Genomic DNA, 20,828 nt, shown 5'->3' on the forward strand with positions numbered 1-20,828 from the left:
AGGCTTTATCCAAGATTGTATCCCTAGACTTATAATAGCCTTGACACATAGTAGGTCATCAATAAATATTTAACAAACAGATGGATAGATGTAAGCACTTTTGGCTGGTGGCCGCACTGAGATTCTAAATATTGGGGATCCCTGGGTGGCTCAGCGATTTAGCTTTGTCCCAGGGCATGATACTGGAGTGCCGGGATCAAGTCCCACATCGGGCTCCCTGCAGGGAGCCTGCTTCTCCCTCTGCCTGTGTCTCTGCCTCTTGTTCTCTCTCTGTGTCTCTCATGAATAAATAAATAAATAAAATCTTTTAAAATAAATAAATAAATAAATAAATAAATAAATAAATATTTTATTACTCTCCATGAATATTTTATAAAATATATGATTTTTAAAATCTGTGTATTTTAGATATGATATTATTAATTATGACAATTAAAATAATCTGATTGGAATGACAGTCTTGCTCTTTAGATGTTAGATGAATAGAGTCTAGCAGTTAGATTTTATAAGGTCACCTGAGTTTCTCTTTCAGAGTCATGTTTTTTGTTTCGATTTTTTTGTTTTTGTTGTTTTTTCGTTTTAGAAAACTGTAAGTCTGTGTTGAAACTTGAGTGTTTTTGCATTTGAAATGATAAAAATGCTGATAATTTACTAGCTTGCATGTAGAATATGTTTCCATGTTCTAAATATACTGTTTTCCTTCTTTGTGGCTGGATGAGGAAGGAAGACCTTAGGAACTGCTTAAGAGACCAAGCTCTAAGACCATCTGCTAGAAACAGAATGCCTCTTCATTCCTTAACTCCTTTTCCATTTTTAAATTGGGAACTCCATGGCCAGAGCTTTCAGGAAACTTCTATCTATCTGTATTATTACGTGGAATTTTTAGAGGAAATGCATCCTTATCAGTGTCTATCTCTAAATGGCCCATTTCTACCCTCAGCTCCTCAAATAGACCAATCAATTGAGAGAAAGAGAGAGAGAGAGGGACTAGAAATAAAATCAGACAAGCAGAAAGCCATGCCACTGACCAGCTGTTGTCTCAGTTTACCCTAAGCCATGTCTCTGCTTCTCAGAAAGCGCAGAGTGAAAGGAAGTTGCTGCAGGGGCCAGGGTGTTTACCAGGGTGATTCTCTGTAGCAAGTCCACTGTTTCCAAAGTTGTTCAGAGCAAGCTTGTCCATATAGGAAGATCATCTTGTGTCTCCTGAGAATTCCTAGATTCTCCCTCTTTTTTTTCTCAGTCATTTCCTTAGCCATGGCCCCTGTTGACAGTAGTGATGCATGTTTCAGCCTCGCTGTCCCTTGGCAAGCATTACTCATGATTCCTAGTACTATACACAGAATCCCAAAACTATCACATGCTCTGATAACTCTTTCCCAGATGAAATACACCCTCTAAGTCAGTATTTCTCCATGTGTAGTCTGCAACCCAACTGGGAAAAGATCATGTGAGATGTTTTTTAAAAATGCAGATTTCTGGCCCCCACCTCAGACCTATTAAGCCAGAATTTCTTGGTGCGGGTCCTTCCCTATTTAGGAAGTCTTCCCGGTGATATTCATGGCCCATTTATTCCTGCCATGGAAGTCACCCTAGGTTCTCCTTGAAGTTCCTGAGTTGGGGAAGGAGAGGAAAGGCCATTTATCTGTGTGTGTGTGTGAGGATCGCAGGTGATATAATTAGATAAGGAATGAATTCATTAGAGGCCTCAGATCCAGTTCATTAATTGCAAGATAATAATCACTACCATGTTTGTAAGCTTCTAAGGCTGGGAATTAGCACTCCCGTCTCCATCTCCCCAGCATGTGGCAGAGTGCCTAGCAGAGTAAGCAATCAACCACGCTGAGGCTAGAGCAACCAAATCTGATTTCATCATCTCCTGCAAATGTAACCACGGATGCTATCAATGGTGGAAAAATAAAATAACAGTCAGCAAGGCAATTCTTGATAAGTACAAAAAATACCAAATTACATAGAATTTGATGATGGTGATGATGATAATGATATCAATAACAATAAATATATCTAACATTCATCATGTGCTAATGCCCAAAATCATTGTTAATTAATTAGTTAATTGATTAAACAACCGTTTATCAAGTGCCTACTATGAGCCAGGAAACATTTTGGGCATTTGGGATAATCATCACACAAAGCAAAGGGCCCTGCCCTCATGGATCACATATTCTTCATGGTAGTGGAGAAATAAGTAAGCATAGGGATGCCTGGGTGGTGCAGTCAGTTAACCACCCGATTCTTGGTTTCAGCTCAGATCATGATCTCGGGGGTGTGAGATCAAGCCTCATATCCAGCTCCACGCTCAGCTCAGCTCGAAGTCTGCCTAAGACTCTCTCATCCTCTCCCCTTGCCCCCAGCTCTCTTTCTCTCTTAAATAAATAAAAATATCTTTTAAAAAAGAGAAATAAACAAGCATAAAAATAATAAATAAGTGCATTATATCGTATGTTGGAAGGCGATAAGTGTCACGGCGAAAATAAAAAGTGGAGCTGGGGAGGAGGGATCAATTGTAGAAAGAGGTAGTTTCCAGTATTCAATAGGGAGCTAAGTATCTTCTTTTCTGCTCATCAAATGATATGAGTATTTTCATTATTATCCCTATTTTAGAGGAGTGATTGAGTTTTATAAAGGTCTGTGAGTTTTCCGACGATCATACTCTTAGAGATGGAGCTGGCTGGAAATGCAAGGTAGCCATACTCCATGGCCTGCACTTCTGAGTTCCAATTTACATTTTCTTTCCCATTGACAAATGATATATATACCATTTGCATTTAGGGTCATCTGTGATGGTCTTCCAGTAGCTCCAGGGCGGGAGTAAGCAATTCCAACTTTCATAATCCCAGGCTTAATTACCCAGTGGGCACCGGGAGCCCTCAGTCACCCGCAGAGTTTTCTGTTCAAGCAAGACGCATGATTCTAATAAAGAATCAATAATGGAAGGTCCATTGCATATTTTCTTACTCACTGAAATGGGGGGAGCTCACTGGGGATTTCCCACTAGGGTAGAAGAAAAGGGGAACACGAAGAGGATTACATGTTTATTTTTAGTTTCAATTAATAATTTTTGCTGAGCTATCAAGTTTGGGGAGACTTTTTTAAAACTTGCAGTGTAATTACTTTCTAATTGCTGGAGATGAGTAGACATCTGAGTATAATCTTCCTTTATTTTTTTTAATTGCAAAACTATTGAACATTGTTTAATACACTCTGACACTTCTGTTATTACCTGAGAGAAAGAAAGAAAATGGTCTTAGGATCATGGATTATTCGTGTGAAAAGAGACCTCAGAGATTGTCTTGCCCAAATTCCTCATTTTAGAGGTGATGAGATTTAGAGGCAAGTGCCATACCTGAGATCCCTCAGACCGTGTCAAAGGAAAGACACCACATTTAGAAAATCATAGATTATTAGCCTGAGGAATCCTTTGTTGCTTTCATCTCATTCTCTAGGTAAGGAAAATGAATCCCAGTGCAAACTCATTCTCTTTCTCATTGGAATCATACTCTTTCCAACAGATCCACTATACAATTCACTGACGTTCTGTTAATGCAAATATAAACATGTCATTCACTTAAAACACTTCAGTGATTCTCTGTCTCCAGAAAAAAGCTGAATTTTGCTTTTTCACTTTTACTTACATTTGCAGATACATCACCCGATACCGTCCTGCTGTGGTGGCTCTACCTCCATACACTCTGCTCTCCTCCATGCTTGCCCCTACCTAGAAGGTTTTGTTTCAGGTGTGCCCTTTCTGCCCCTCACTTTTTTTTCCGGATAGGCACCCCTTCTCTGTATATGCCTATATCTTTACGTTTGTATGTGCCACTAATACTTTATTTATGTCTGTCTTTTTTTTTTTTTTTCCATCACTGGAAGCACATTCAGAGCAGAGACTGTGATTTTATCAATCTTTGCTATTCCTTTGGTGGGCACCATGACTTGCACTGAGAGAACCCACAATGAACACTTACTGAAAGAATGCATGAGTGAACGAATAATGGAATGACTTGTGAATTGGTAAACATTATGAATCTCTAACAATATTTCCAAAAGTATTTTGGAAGAAGAAAACAAAAGTAAAAATAGAGTTTTGGTCTCTTATTAAGAAGTCTCAAGTAAAGTATCTCCTTCTAAAATTTCATAAAATAGATAGAGGATTATAGATGAATGTGGGGCACCGGGGTGGCTCAGTCTGTTAGACGTCTGATTTCGGCTCAGGTCATGATCCCAGGTCCTGGGGTCAAGCCCCACATCAGCTCCCTACTTAGCGGGGAGCCTGCTTCTCCCTCTCCCTCTGCCCCCAACTCATGCTTGCTCTCTCTTTGTCCTCTCTCTCTCAAATAAACAAATAAAATCTTTAAAAAAATTATAGATGAATGATAAAATATTTTGCAAGGTGCTTTGTTGCTATTTTTTCCTCTAAGCCTGTTTCTCCCTGTATAAATCTTAGTTTAGTTGATCCCCTCTGTTTTATAGAGTCATAACAAACTTTATTAAATTATACATATTGTATCTGAAATTTTCATTCATTTCTTTAAGACAGTAATTGAACTTATGCTAAATTTGTCAATATGCTCCAGAGAAGGACGAACAGACGAGTAAAATTAAAGGATCTCATAGTCCAGTAAGAAAGTTAAGCACACAGAATTAGTTTATGTCGAAAAATACTATAACTGATGGTCAAATGGATATGCAAAGAGCCAGGGGGGTTCAGAAGAGGCAAAAGATTAATTCTATTTTGGGAACCTGGAAAGACTTTATGAAAAGGAATCATCTGAGTGGAACCTTGCAGACTATTGACAGGAAAGGAGTTCATAGATCATGTTAATAGCAGAAATTCTCTAAGATATCTTGGATTTTTCTTGGAACTAGATAATACATGAAATCTCCTTGGAAGTAGTCTTATTATTTTACTAGAAATATTTGATGACCTCAGGAGTAATAAGGGTAAGTATTATTTAACCTGAGTTGTCAGTCTTTCAAAAGATTATTTTAGAATTCAGGAAGTCACCAGAAGCTAGCAAGTTAAATCTGCTTTGGAGGGCAAGACCCAAAAGGTAATTTAGAAATAATAAAAGCATTGACTATAGTCTCTTCATTCATTCAATACATGTTTACTAAGGACTTATTGTGGAGAAGAGTTACACTATTTTGCTGAAGATGAAGATGAAAATAAATCACCTCTGTTCTTAAGAACTTGAAGTCTACTAAGGAGTTAGCGTGGAAGGAGTCAATACTAAGGTCGTAACATAATTATTTTTCCAAAAGTACACATTCCATGGAGGTCATTAGAGGCTCACCAGAGCAGGTGCTAGCTGAGCTGACCCTTGGGAGATGAGTAGGTGTGTGCCAGGCATTCTGGAACAGAAACAGATAGATATGACATTTTAATAGGCACAGAGACAAGGAGAACACAGTGTGTTATTGGACTGAATATTTTTACAGATTCAAATAATTTTTATTTGCTTATTGGCAATAGCTCTCTGTGTTTTCTCTTTAATGGCCGTTTTAATATTTATAGTAGTTATCTTACAAGAATGTTCTTCCATTTTCCCTTCCCTAGGCTTTGTGTTATGGTTGTCATACATTTTGCTGCTATGTGTCTATTTTTTTTTAATTTAAATTAAATGTTGTTAACGTATCGTGTATTAATTTCAGGGGTAGAATTTAGTGATCCATCGGTTGCATATAACACCCACCCAGTGTTCATTCTATCACGTGTCCTCCTTAATGTCCATCGCCCAGTTGCCCCATCTCCGACCACCTCCCCTCCAGCAACCTTTGCTCTGTTCCCTCAGTTAAGGGTCTCTTAGGGTTTGTCTCCCTCTCTGTCGAAGGAAAAATAAAGTAAGATAAAAACTGCTATATATTTATAAACCACATACTATTTTTTTAATTTGCTTCAAAAAATTGGACATTTTAAAGAGATTTTTTAAAAATAAGCAAAAGCATCTTTTATGTGTACCCATATAGTCACCATTTTAGGAGTTCTTTCATCCCCTTGTGTAGGCTCCCATTTCCATCTGGTGTATTTCTTCTATTTGAAGGAATTGCTTTAACATATCATGTACTTCAGATCCACTCTTGATGGACTATTGCAATTTTGTCTCTCCGAAAGTGGCTTCATGTTGCCTTCATTTTGGGGAGATAAATTCACCTGATCTATTCAGTTGACACCCCCCCCCCTTCCTGCACTCACAAGTAATTTCCCAGTGTTGTTCCACTGTTTTCTAGCTTTTCTAGCACTATTTACATTTTCATTCTTATTTTTGTTCTTCTCTAGATACAATGGTCTTTCCCCCCTCTCCGCGGATGCTTTAAGATTTTTCTCTTTATCTTTAAGAAATTAGAGTACAATGGCTTTGGTGTAATATTTTTCATGGTTTTTACATTTGTGGTTTGTGGAACTTCTTAAATCTGTAGGTTAAAAGTAATAATCAAATTTGGAAAAATTTTAGTCACTATTTCTTTAAAAATGATCCTCCTCCCTTTTTGGGGATTCCAGTTACATGTATTCAATACCCCTTGATGTAGTTCAGTTCTGTTGTTCCTATATTTTTTCAGTATTTATATTGTTTCAATATTTTTTCTCTTTCTGTTTCATTTTGGACACTATCTAAGACTGTGTCTTCAAGTTCATTAACCTCTTATTCAGTGTTTAACCTGATGCTAACTTCAAATAATATATATATTTTTACCACTAGAAGTTCATTTTGGGTCTTCTTTTTATATCCTCCACATCTTTCCTTTACCTTTTTGAACATATGAAATATGTTTATTATACCTGTTTTAATGACTTTATCTACTCTCTGATATCTGTGTAATCCCTAACTCTTTGTATGAGTTGATTTTGTTCTTCATTATGAATGATATTTTTCTGCTTCCTTGCATGCCTATTAATTTTTTATTGGAAGGATGGCACTTTGGATTTTACTTTATCCAGTGTTGGATATTCTTGTATTTTTTTTAATATATTTAAGCTTTGTTCTGGGATACAGATAATTTGTTTGAAAATAGTTTCACACTTTCAAGATTTGCTTTTCAGCTTTGTTAAAGCAGTTTCAGAGCAATATTTCTACTGTGCAGTTGTTTTACCCCATGACTGAGGCAATGTTCTTTCTATGTACTCAATGCCACACATATTCTCAAGGTATTATTATTATTATTATTATTGTTGTTGTTGTTGTTATCATTTACTCTGGCTGATGAAAGCACAACCTACTTTTAGCCCTGTGTGAACTCTGGGATTTATTATAACTGTTCTTTCCACATGGTTCTTTCCCCAACCACTAGAAATTTTCTCACATGTATGCAATGATCAATAACCAGATGGAGACTTGGGGAAGACCCTCTGTATGTCTCCAGAGCTCTTTGTACAGCCCTTTTCTCCAGGTATTCATCTCTTTAGTACTCTTTAGTACTCTTGAATACTGTCCTGTAAATCCTGTCTGTCTTGGCCTCTTCAAACTTTCAACTCTTACCCCTTCACTCAAGGAGGCCAAGGCTCTATCTGAATTTCCTCTTCCTCCACTGTGGCCTGGAAATGCTCTGAGCAGTAAGCTTCAGGCAGTTGTAGGGCTTACCTCCTTTGTTTTCCTTCACTTTTCTGAGCTATGTTTTGTTCAGTGTTTAAACAATAGACACACACTGCTAGATGCTAGAGTGGTGAAAGTAGACCCAGTCCTTGCCGTCACTAAATTGATCCCTTCTCAAAAAGAATAATATAAAAACTAATGGACTAATGGCAATAGAATATGATATAGAAATAAGTTGAGCATAACTATCTGTTAGAATTTGTGTCTGTTCCACAATTTTAAGGATCAAACCAGATAATACATGGATATCTCCAAATGCACTGCCTGATATATCCTAGTTTCTCAATAAATGTCCAAAGCATTGTGTAGAGAAGTAGTTAACGGTTGAGAGCATCACTATTGAAGGAAAGGACATTAGTAAAAGTATGTATCTTTGTGGGGAATGTGGTAATCAACAAATTTGAAGCATTGGATATACATTAAGTAACAATTTAGTTGACTTGGCAAGAGCTTGGCATTTGATCATGTAGATTTTTCAATGCCAGATAAGCTCTTTGACAAGAAGTTTTGAATACCACATACACAATTGTATTACACACACATACACACGTATATGTAAAAATTTTGCCACTTTTCCTTTGCTTGAAGTAGCTTTGATCAATCTCTAACCAGAAGTGTCATCAGTGAATAATGCCATGAGAGTCATATTAAACATATCCTGCACAAGTATATCCGGAGCAAAGATAAAGTGTTGACAGGATGATTGAGTTCCACTTGCAAAATTGATTATTTTACTTCCCAACTCTCCAGCCTTTAATTGAAATGGATAGATTTGATGGCGCACCCTTGGCCTTGGCCACAGTGTCTGGCAGAGCCTGAAAACTAACACCCTGACTTCAGAGGGCACTGAGCCAAAGGTTTCTATAGGTCAGTTCTTCCTCCCCACTCTGTCCCATTGATGAGGATAGGATCAATGGGAAATTGGCCAGGTCGCCACTCTGACGCCTTCCATCCTTAGTGCAGGCGAATAGGGTTTACGTTACCACAACTGCAGGGAATAAAATTAGATTTTACTGCTCAGCCAAATGTTCAGCCACCCATCAAAATCACTCCCACTAGGAGAAAAATATCCTTGCTGAAAAAAGAAAAATCTGGGAATTGTTTCTCCAAGATAATTAACTGGTTCCACTCTGGCTAAATTGGAAATTGTGGGTAAGTGATCCTGACCTCAAAGTATTGGTGCCACAATTTCCGCAGTGACAACATTTTAAACCACCAGGTGAGTGATGCACAATGGCCTAAGGAGTTGTGTAATATTCATTGAAGATGCAGAGGCTAAAAAGGCCATTGCTTCCTTGGTAAGATATAGGACATGCCAGAGAACCAAAGAGCTAATTGGAGAGGTTCCACTTGTTTGAAAAATCAATGTAATGATCTACTATAGAGAATTTTAGCACAAGGCACCTTTCCCATGAGGTTTGTTGGTATGTTTGTTTAGGAATGCCAGCTTAGTCTTTGAAACAAGGGTATGTAACTGGCAGGATTACCTCACCTGCTGCACTTGGGTAGTAGACAAAATAAGTGTGCTCCTGTTTTTACTAAAGTCTTAATAGAAGCTTATTGAGGAAAAAATGTGACTTGAAAAAGAATATGTATATGTGTACACACGTATACACACATATGAATGATTACTTTCTATTGCTCTAAATATCACAAAGTCTCCCTCATCATTGGGTATATACTACACTCCTAAAATCATTGGAAAAACAGATCAAAAGTGTGAAGAAGCCTATGACTTGGGAAATGATTACTCCTGCCCTTTCTTTAGCTAGTTTCTTTTCTGTTCTTAGAGGACCTTCAAGACAGCTGATAGTTGAATGCTACCAGTTGCCTTTGTCAACACTCTAAATGCTGTCAGTTCTTTCCTTGCAATGATGCCAATGTTTTGATCCCTCTTAATGATTTTGTTTGACGGTTGCTTTTTTTCCTGTGTATTGGTGGAAAAAGAGTAAATTTCTAGTTTTGAGCCTCTTGAAATTTTCTCCCTCCAACAATTTAAAGGAAATTTTTCCCCCAACATCAAAGCAAATTTCTGTGTTGCATCAACAATAGACATAGCTATGGAAACACTGGCTTTCTAAACTCTTACACCTGGCAAAATCACCAATCAGCCCATATGTTTCCTTCTAAAAGTCCCACATTCCTGAGGAGACTAAATATTATATTTTCTGAAGTCCTGTGTGCAAATTTTTACATCAGTTTTATTTATAGTGGCACATCGGAATGTCGGTGCAACATACATCTCCAAATATAATAGAATGATGAATGAATTATATATAGTACATTTAATCTATAGACTATTACATAGCCATTAAAATGATACATGTGAAGACTTTCTGATGTTGTGGAGCAATATTTATAATGTAAAGCTAAAATAAATCAGTACAGAGAACTGCATATTTGCAAACACACAGTGCACAGTGTATACTCTTTTGTGTATTTTGCATAAAGAGAAGCATGTAAAAGTTAACATGTCACCAGAAGTTTAATGATGGTTGTTTCTAGGATGAGAAATTTTGCATACTTTTCTTTCTTGCTACATTTTACTATTCTATAAATGTCTATGCATTGGACTTTAAAATGAAAGAAAACCAGAGTTATTTAAAAACAACTTGTCTGAAGGAAAAGAATGCTAGGTGGTTCCCCAGTCAACAAATTCACTGACCTTTTTTTTCCTAAACCTCAGGAGTCATTACTATTATCCCCGTGTCTGCTGAGAGAGAATCCAGTGTCCTCAGAGGGTAAAATGACTTGCTGGAGTGAATTGGTGACTTGATAACAGAGTCAGTTCTGGAACTTGTACACAGACATGGACAGCTGCTGTGAATAGTTTGGGGTCTTCTGCTTCTGTCTTTCAACCAGCTGTTTTATGTCTTGTGACCTGTGGCTCAACAGCAATTGTAAATATCTGTTTCCCTCTCCATAAGCGACTTTTATTGGAAGCATTAAGAACCCCACTGGTATAGCTTACTTCATGACATTTCCCAAAGTCACAAGGAATATGACATGACATTTTACAGGGCTGTGATTTCGCAAACATTTCTATAAAACACCATGAAAGTTTCTCATTAAACTGGACTAATTTGACCAGGACAACAAGTAGTTTGGAAGGTTTCTCCTTGCACCCAAACTAGATGCTCCTGATTCATTCATTTTATCCTTTGTGGATCCTTTGCTAAAGCATTGAGATAAATCGCCCTTAGAAGCTAATTCCTTCAAACTTCTCATTACACTTGAGAAAAGACATTTGTGCCAACACATACTTTTATTAAGGGAAATAAAAAGAGGGGAATGAAGTTCTTCCACTCTAGAAAGTTCTTTAAAAATTTAAGAATTTTCTCAAACTCTAGATTTACTAAAGCTAGATGTTTATCAAAGTGTGTCTTGTCAGCATTAATAGATGTTACGCAAAAAGACGTGGTTACCTGTACTGGAGAACTACCGAATTAAGTGGAAAAAATATATATATATATAAATATTCACTGCAGCATTTCTCAGAATTCTTATTTGAAAAAAAAAAAAAATTGGTCCTCCAGGAGGGGTCTAGTGGCCTGTGGTACCAGGTGGTGATGTCTTCTCTGTAAATTTGGTCCTCCTCCTCTGTCTGAAAGTTGACTCTGTCTCTTGAGCCTCACATGACCATGCCTGGCCAATCACAGAGCCCATGAAATTTCTGCAATAACAGTTTGTCCAACAGTTTCTCCAAGGCTGTTCACCTTTCGTGGGGTGGAAGCCCACCAATCTAGTAAGGACTTAGCTTAATTAAAGTGTTTGATTTGCATTCAATTGATGTAGGATAAATTCTTGCAGTCCTTAGTGTTATTAGTCAGGGGTTAAGTGGATAACACTTGCTTATCAACCGTGCCAGCCAATCAGAACCTTCCAATCAATCCCTTTCCTTGCTATATTTTTCTTCATCATAGCATTTTCCATCATCTGCCACACTATGTATTTTCTGGTTTATTTTATTTATTGTTTACGTTCATTCTGTAACATATGAGTTCAATGAGGGCAGAAATTTTCAGTTCGCTGGTGTATCCTATGTGATACATACTCTCATAAATATTTTTTGTTAAATCCTGAGTATATCAAGAAATATAGAGTGTGTGGTGTTTCTCAAACTTATTTTCAGATAGGATCCTCTATCCATAAAGTATTGGACCAGTTAATTTTCTGTGGAACATACTTCGTAAAATACTGTATTTATGAGTCCTAATAAAGTATCAATTTCAACATGGCTATATTTAAAGTGAGGAAACCAAGACCCAGAGAGGCTAAGTAATTGACCTAAAAGGCTACACTGTGCTTGAGGTTCATGTGTTTGAGTCCTTGATTTTCCTATATCGGCTTATGCCACCATGTAGAAAATGCCCACTGGTCCATGCCATGCTCACTGATGGGTCTGTCTCTTCTAGTGCGTGGACTCACTGAAGCATCAATATGATCAGAGAAGTTGGAATGGAATCCCTCCTTGGTTCAGAAAGCTGAGGGTGTGACTTCTCCAAGGCTGCCCAGCTCTGAGCTCAAGTGAGAGTTATACTATTCCCCAGGTGGCATTGCTAATGAAGAGCAAATGCTGCTTCCAACTCCATGCTATCTGTTCACCTTTCAAAGGACCTAATTTCTCCAAAAGTTATAAAGAATATATAGCTAATGAAGCAAAACATGTGCTGAAAAATGCAGGTGTTACACATTGCACCTTCAGCATCCATTCAGCCGGCAAGAGAGTGCCTACCGTATGCCAGGTACTGTGTTGAGCACAAGTGATACAGAGCAGAAATGGTAGCACCCCTGTGAAGTTTGAACTCCAATGGAAGGAGACAAATAATTAACTATCCAGGCTTTGATGGTTGTGATGCATGATATAAAGAGAGAAACATAACAGCAGGTCTCTAAGGAGCTCAATTTTATTTTATTTTTTTAAATTTAATTTATTTATGAGAAAGAGAGAGAGAGAGAATAAGATAGAGAGAGAAGCAGAGACACAGGCAGAGGGAGAAGCAGGCTCCATGCAGGGAGCCCGACGTGGGACTCAATCCCGGGTCTCCAGGATCATGCCCTGGGCTGAAGACGGCGCTAAACCTCTAAGCCACCCAGGCTTCCCAGAAGCTCAATTTTAGATGGGACTCTATGAAAAGCTTTGCTGATATGCCCCTGGAAACTAGGTATATTCCACATGTCTTGCTCTTGAAGAGGAAGAGAAACTGCATCCATGCTAACCTAGCCCTTTGGCTTTTAGAAACCAACACTGTGATTGATTCTAGAGTTGAGTTCTTTCCCCTTTCCACTGAATAACTTGGCAGCATCAAAGAGCCCTCCAAAAGGACCTGGCCTTACCACCAAACAGATTTTATGCTGAACTGGACCTCAGATTAGATGGAAAGTGCTGTCTTGGAGGAAGATGCCAAGTGCTTTATGCATGTAATAGCACTGTTCTTCATTATCCATTATTTATCAGGCTGGGGAGATTGAAGGAGACAGAGCAAGACCCCTTAGTTTAATGTGAGGTCTTTATCTTTCAGCTTTTTGAGCTCAAACCAAGAAAAGCTGTTGAATTGTTGTCAGTGAGCACACACATGATTGGCCGCCAGCTCTCATCCTGAAATGCCCCAGACCTCAGAAATGAAGCCACATGAAAATTCGATCAAGGTTCTTATGGAGTTGGTTTTGGCAAGGAATTCTATGGCAGGGCCATAGGAAAGGTGTGAGTGCTGGGGTTTAGGACAGATATTTTTCTCCTGAATTATTCTAATCTTTCCCCCACCTTAAAACAGCAGCTTTCAACCTTAGCGGTGCATTGGTGTCACTTGGGATGTTAAACAAAAATACAGATGCCTGAGTCCTACCCCTAGAGAGTGTGATTTATGTGATCTGGTGAGAGGCTTGAACACGGGGATTTGTCAGAGCCTCTCAGGTAATCCTAACGTGCTTTTAGTGTTGAGAACTGCCTCTATAGATATAGGCATGAGGTGATGAACAACTTAGGTGTGGGCCGAAGGTCAACTATTTTAGGACTGTGTCAATCCTGCCTTGCCAGCCTTCACAAAAGATGAATTCAGTCAATGCTCAGATCTAAGTTAATCTGTTCTCGTGCTACCATTTTGACCACTTTAGACAAACCGGTCAATTTATCTATATTTAAATCACAAAAATGTTAAGGTTTCCAAGGTCATTTACTTCATAAGTGGATTTTCTTATGTGTTTGGTCTAAAGAGGCAGGATGGCTAAACCAGTATGAGGAAGTGATGAGGGAACTAGTGTGTCTCTCCTGGGCATTCTGCAGAAGGACAGCATGTCCAAAGAAGGTGGGAGCTGAGGAAAGTGGGAAGGGCTGAAGGTCACTGATCTATGATGAGTACGATGAATTTCATTGCAGGAGTTCACAAAACTTTTCGCCAGGAATCTTTTCTTTTCCTACAATATGCCTATAAATTGGATGCTGGAAAACTTTTCTTACAAAATGAATGCATTTTCCACTAAAATATTTCATCATAAGCCTTTCTGTTTGCTAAGTGGAGTTTCTCTTTAACAGAATATAACCACTGATATAGTTCCAACCCAAAGCAATGGACCTCAGCTTCAAGTCTGTTCCCTCACAGGTCTTTTGCACGAGTGTGTGAGTTTTGCCACACTTTTTGGAAATTGGAAAGTAGAGGATGGACTTATATGTCCATTCAGAGACCCCAGGAGATCTGGACCCCCAGAAAGAAGGAAGGGAGCCAGTAGATATTAATTACCTATAAGGGGTCAGATACTTTGCTGACAGATAGGTATTACCACCCTCATTTCATGGCTCAGGAGGTTTAGTCTCTGAGAGGTCAAATTACTGGTTCACAGTCCCAAGGTGGTAAATGGAGTTGGAATACAAATTGAGCCCTCCGTCTCTACTTTCCCCTCACCACGCTAACCCCTGTGGGGACTTCTGAATTTAGACTTTCATCAGTGAGAAAGACTGCTTCTTGGCCCCAAAGGAAGCCACTTTTATTGAGTCTTCGAGATTTCCTCCATCTATCTCCCAGAATGATAGGCTGAGCTAATAGGCCCAATTAGGAAGTTCCTCTGGTTTCGACCCTGGACACATTAGAGTGTGTTGATCAAGAGAGGAGCTCTGGCTTTGATAGTCTGGGATTTAATACAACTGTCTCCCTCACCAGTCGTGCTACTTCAGGCAACTCACTAACCCCTCCAAGTCTCAGTTTCCATCATCTGTGAAGTTGGGACAGTGACAGTGTGTACCACACAGGGTTTTTTCTGAGGATTAAATGAGATACTCGTGCCACTTAGCACAGCACATTGTAAGTGCCCAGTAGATGTTAGCAGACACTATGTTTATAATCCCCGTCTTCCAGGGCCAAGGTCACCATTTTGCCTTGAACAAGTCATTGACTGTCCCCTCTGATATTCGTATTCCCTTGAGGCAAGGACTCAACAGCTCTGCCTGAGTGGTGTTATAGGTGCTTCAGCTTCTTCCTTCCTCCACACTGTGTATTGATCCCAACTCCTTGTGTCCCCAGCCTCCATTCAGATGGCAGTAATGCAATTGCTTATTTCAGAATGAAAACAAAGAAAACTGACTCCTCCTCTTTGAAGAATGGCTGAAAACCCCTCAATTTTATACTGTGTTAATCAGGCTTGAAAGAAGTGACAGAAAGCCAATAGCCAGGCTTGGAAATCTGTGAGAAAAAATACCCTGGGAAGGCTCATTGGTTTCTCATGCATAAGTGAAAGCCAAGTGGTTTCTTCAGAGATTCAGGAGCTATTGCTTTGATCACTGCCCAAGCCAGATCTGGGTGGATGGAGACAGGGGTCCCAGCTCAGGCCCACTGTCTCCACCTCATTGTTGGAGAGGACAACTGACTCCTGTACTCAGCTTCCTAGAGTCTGTGTCTTGGAATAGCTTCCCTAGGACCCACCCTACACACATCCCATCCCCTGGGTCTCATCCTATTTGTGTCCCAGCATTGCATAGCCCCTCAGAACACCACTATGGTTACACTCTAATTAAACTATTGAAAGACAAAGTCAAGGTCACAAACATCCACTCTTTCAATTATAGGTTCTATATAACAGCAATATCTGTGCTCCTCATTCCATGTGTAAAACACATCCCTATTTATTATCTCATTAGTAGAAGCAGCAATGCTGGGAGGAAGGTACTCTGATAACTGTCACCCAGTTATTTTTATTTGATTTGATTTATAAAATAAGAATAATAACTCCTATTTCACAGGACTGTTGTAAGGATCGGATAGGGACTTTTCTAATATATAGTAGCTATTAAATTATATATCCATGGAATCTGAACGAAAGGAAACCAATCTTCATTGGAAGCTCACATTCTAATAGTGGCAAAACTCAGAATTGAATCCAGGTTCAGAGTTCTGCTTATCTTAACCAGAGATAGAAAGCCCTGATGGGGTTTCTCAGGCCTAATTCATGTTATTTCTATAAGGCAACAAGGACAGGAGGAAAAGAAATGCCTTATAGAACATCATGGAAAGTTAACATTCTCAGGAGTCAACATGTCCAGATTTGAATCAAGTTTCATTTGGCACTATCTGTGTGACCATGGACAACTCACTTTTATCTGAGCCTCAATTTCCAAATATGTAATATTTGCCTTACAGGATTTTTGCAATGTTTAAGTATAACCATATGTGTAAAGTCATATACAGGGTTTGGCACATGTAGAACAACAGCGTGTCCAACTCAATAGTCAGGAGAAAAAAATGATAAGTGGTAAGTAGGGGGAAAAGTGGAAATGTACACATGTGACCTGCCCACAAAACTAGAGACATGTTGCTCAGTACAACCAAGTCCAGATCTTCATTAGATCCATGGACTGAGCCCTGTTCTCAAGTAGAGTGGCTAGCACACGAAGAACATTAAAAAACTGCTGGATTTGTGTTAATGTTAGTGAAGATTGGTGTGTCCAGATAGAATGTGCTATTTGAAAAGGTATTAAATTTCCTATTGATGAAGCTTTTCAAGTAGAGACTGGAAATAAGCTATGGAGAAGATCCTTAATGATATTTCTCAACCCGTTTCAGACCCCATACAATTTGAGAATCAGTGGATTAACCTGGGAAGAAGAAATCCTGGTCCTAGACTCCTGGAAGGCATAGTCCTCAGGGAGATGAGCAAAGCCAGTGAGATCAGCAGAGGAGTGAGGAGATCTGCTGAAGCACACCTGAGGACTAGGAGTCTTGTGAGTGGCCATAATCCCTTAGAGAAAAACCACACACACATTAAAAAGAGCATTCCTTAATGCAGGCATGGATTGGGAAGTATCATTTAGAATTAAGAATTTGAAGCTACAGCAAACCTTTGAAAAAATAAAGAGGATTGGATCAGAGGAGAAATGGGACAAGTTAAGGGTGTCACAGTAGTCCAGTTGAGAGGTAGTGGTGGCCTGGAGTGACAGTGGAAAACCAAAAAAAAAGGGGGGGGGATGGATTACTGTTAAGATAAAAAAAATAATTGGAAAGTTCATAGTCTGAAAAGCTCAGAATCAAATAGAGATAGAAATAGTGTGGCAGAGAGCAAGCTCAGCTTCCACACCTACAGTCAACCAGGGCTTAGGTACCGTCTTTGATCTTTATTCGCCTTGTAGCCTTGGGTGAGTCACTGTATCTCCTTGAGCCTCAGAGTCCTCATTTCTAAATGGGGTTAACAATGACCTATCTGTCATGAGGGCTCTAGGGATCCTTATACAATACCCCAAGCAAATTATTTAACACAGCAATCACCAACATTTATTATTCTCATCAGACCTCATCTATCTAATGTATAATATCGTGCCTTATAAGCCTAATACACTAGGCATGAGAATTACGGTAGTTGTTACTTTTCTTTCTAACAAAGTTTGAACCCAGAATCCCTCATTAACCAGATGGCATACCTCATCGAAGAATCCCAGACTCAAATCTCCTGAGACATCCCCAAAAGTTGAGAAAAATAGGTATCCATGACTTATCAGATGTCAAAGACAATTGGGTTAATATCTGGAAGAAAAGGAAGACACTTGATATAGCTCTTAAATTTCAGTAATCAAATAATAATTACAACCCTATTGACAATGGAAACCAAGGGAATTTCTCTTGAAACCCTCCTGTATCACACAATGGAAATGGGGAAGCACAAATCTACTGTCCCCTGGCTGCAGGACCTGGTGCAGAACAAGCTTGTCTAGGCCACAGGAAATCTTCTCTCAACAATTTCAGAGAATTCAAAGCACTGTTGAGCATACCCAAGGGGACGGAGCTCTCTGAGTATCTGTAGAGGCCCTGCAGGCTCTTCCCACTCATCAGTTCCAAGGGTTAAATTATTTAATTGGCCCTTCTTGACCGCCATAGTAACAAAAACGGGTCTTCTCTGTTCACTTTTGCTTAAGATTGGAATAAACCCCTGCCTACTTTAAGGAATTGTAGATGTTAAAAGATGATCTGGGTTAACCTTCCCAATGTATAGAGAGTAACATTTCCCCCAAGGCTGCACAGTTTGCGAAGCCCTTGGAATGTATAACATCTCATTTGTTCCTTGTATGGATTCTGGGTGGTGAACGTTATCCATCAAGAAGGTGAGGAGGGAGCTTGCCCGTTACTGCTTGTGTCGCCATTCCGGTGCCACCACTTTGAGGATGTGTGCCCCTGGGTAAATTAATTCATCTCCTCCATCTTCAGTTTTCATATCACTGCAGGAGGCACTGGGTGTGTGATGGGAATGGTTCCTTCCCGCATGAAGCTTATAGTCTCAGGAGGGCCAGTGCGCCATGAATAAGTAAACAAATGCATAAATATGTAACTGTAAACTGCCAAAGCCCTAAAAAGAGGATAAATACATTGCTCTGATGGAGTGCCAAGGGAAAGGATCTATTTCGTTAAGGCCTCTCGGCAAAAAGGACATTAACACTGAGTCTTGAAGAAGGAAACAGAGCCTGGCAGGAACTGTTCGGTGATCCTACGTGGCCTCAGGTCAGCAGGGAAAATGGCCTTGCAAGGGATAATATAGAACAGTCCCAAGCGCCCCTCCAGGTACGTGGGGTCTGCTCAAGAAATGGAGGCATGAATCTGGAATTTGCTTATTGCTGATCAAACTGAGATTCGAAATCAAGGAAGAAAATTGTCCAGGCTCAATAGCTCCTACTGGGGGTAGAGAAGGGATCCTGACTCACTACTTCTAAGGTCACATCCTACCTTCTTGCTGTCAGAGCAGGTGCCAGTGAAAAAATCACATAGATTGACAAAGGCAGAGTTACAAAGTGGGTGGGAGGCCTGAGACCCCTCCCTGCCTGTATCGTCCCAACTGCTGTCTCCCAGGGAGTAGCCATCTATGAGGCAGCTTACCTTCTTGGAGCAGATACCCCCACCCTTCTGAAAATAAGGCTTCTTTTTATTTATTGTCTTTGACTCCTTCAACTTTAATTTAATTTGCCTTGACTAGGTCCAAGCTGCCCTGGAGCCCTCTGACCCTCTGAACTGGGTTTGGTTTAGGGCCCGTGCAGTGGAATGTGGGAGAGGAGGGCCTTCCGGTGCAGAGGGAAGAGGCCCTTGGGGGAGGTGGGCCTGGGGTGTCTTACAAATATGGAGGTGGAAGCTACATTGCAGAGGTCTAGGTGCTGAGTGCAATGCTGACTCAACCAGAAAGAAGTTGCTGCAGGAATGAAATATGTGTCTGTGATTTCATGAAGGCACCGTAAACCAAACAACACCCAATGGTGTTATGGAGCCCCTTTAAATTTACAGCCTGCTCTCTGAGGAGGGGCCTCCCAGGTCAGGAGCTGGAAGGGAAAGAGTGGTGCTGGTAGTGTGTGTGTGTGTGTGTGTGTGTGTGTGTGAGGGAGAGAGAGAGAGAGAGAGAGAGAGATTTTCTGAGAGGGGAGAGAAAAGAAGACATAGAGAGGCAGGGGAAAAGAGAAAAATACACAGTGAGTGAGGGACTAAGGGGAGAGAGAATGAAAAAGAAAAGAACCTGACACAGAAATAGAAACACAGAAAGAGGAAAGTAGATTGAATGAGTTAAGAGAAATGCAGGGTTGGGGGGGGGGGGTGGAGACAGGGAGAGAAAGAACAGATGGATGGGGAAAAACCCCAAACCAGCCAAGTACGGTCAAAGAAAAGGGAAATGTTGAAAAGTGGAGAGAAAAACTCAATGAAAAAGGCATTGGGGAAAAAAAGAAAGAAAGAAAAGAAAAAGGCATTGGCAGAGAAGGATTGAGGGGAAAGGGACCAGGAGAAAGAAGGAAGACCAGAGAGCCCCTGGAGACCCCGAGAACCGAGCGGCCACCAGAGGATCGGGGTGGCAGCGCTGCAGGGCCTGGGCCGAGACACGCCGGCCTGGAGGGAAGGAAGCAGAGGCGCCCAGAGACCCAGGGTGACGGGGAAGGAGCAGCGGACGCCGGTGAGGAAGGCGACAAACAAGCTGAGACAAGGGGGGTCGGCAGGGCCGGGAGAGACGCGGGCAGGCACCCAGGGGCCCAGGCCCCCCACCCCGCTACCCGGGAGCCCCTGAGCCCCCCGCTCTGTTCTGGCTTCTGCTCCTGCGAGGAGCGAACCGGTGTGGGTTTGCAGTGACATGATTCATTTAATGAAAAATCTCCAACTCATAAATGATAGCGGCTAAAAGGGTCTCGTTTGCTTTCTTGGAAATGGAAGTGGGAGTTACTTAATATTGCTTTTCTGAGAAACAGGTATATATGTCAAAAAATGGCCCTTTCCATCCTCTCAAAGAAAACCCCAAACAGCTCCAACCTCAGATGGTGATTTTTATTACAACTTGCCACTCTCTGAGCGGACGTGTTCCGAATGTCTGCCGCAATCCTTTTCCCATTAGATTTTTGGATGACACTTACCGCAAGGGAAATACAATTTCTTGGTCTGTGAATTGTTTATGTCCTCATCAAAATATATCTTTAACGACACCCAGGGAGATGATTTTCAAAAGAACTTTCCAGTCTGCAGACTTTTAAAAATTCTCTTCTAAACTTCCCACAGTCTGTAGGGGGGCGGGGGGTTGGGGGGGCAAGTAACGCTGACTCTGGAGCCTTTAGCTTTTAGCACTTGGTGTTTTGTTTAATACCGACAATTATCTTTGCTATTTATTGGACTCCGGTTGTGGCTAGGTGCCTGACAGAAAATACCAAATTTAATCTTTCTCGCAACCCTGCAGGAGGGATTATCATCCCCACTCCACAGATAAGGAGATTGAGGTTCAGAGAGG

The 20,828-nt window shown here is 40.3% G+C and overlaps 1 long non-coding RNA gene across 1 annotated transcript; it reads right to left on the reverse strand.

The window, feature by feature from the left end:
* Positions 1-5,113: 5,113 nt before the first annotated feature.
* On the reverse strand, positions 5,114-17,614 carry LOC144304817 (uncharacterized). The gene is made up of 2 exons (XR_013371790.1): positions 17,512-17,614; positions 5,114-5,373 (listed from the first exon to the last, which is right to left on the reverse strand). It is a non-coding gene; the product is annotated as an uncharacterized LOC144304817 (long non-coding RNA).
* Positions 17,615-20,828: the final 3,214 nt, after the last annotated feature.

Source organism: Canis aureus, chromosome 3 (genome assembly GCF_053574225.1).
Source record: "Canis aureus isolate CA01 chromosome 3, VMU_Caureus_v.1.0, whole genome shotgun sequence".
NCBI lineage: Eukaryota > Metazoa > Chordata > Mammalia > Carnivora > Canidae > Canis > Canis aureus.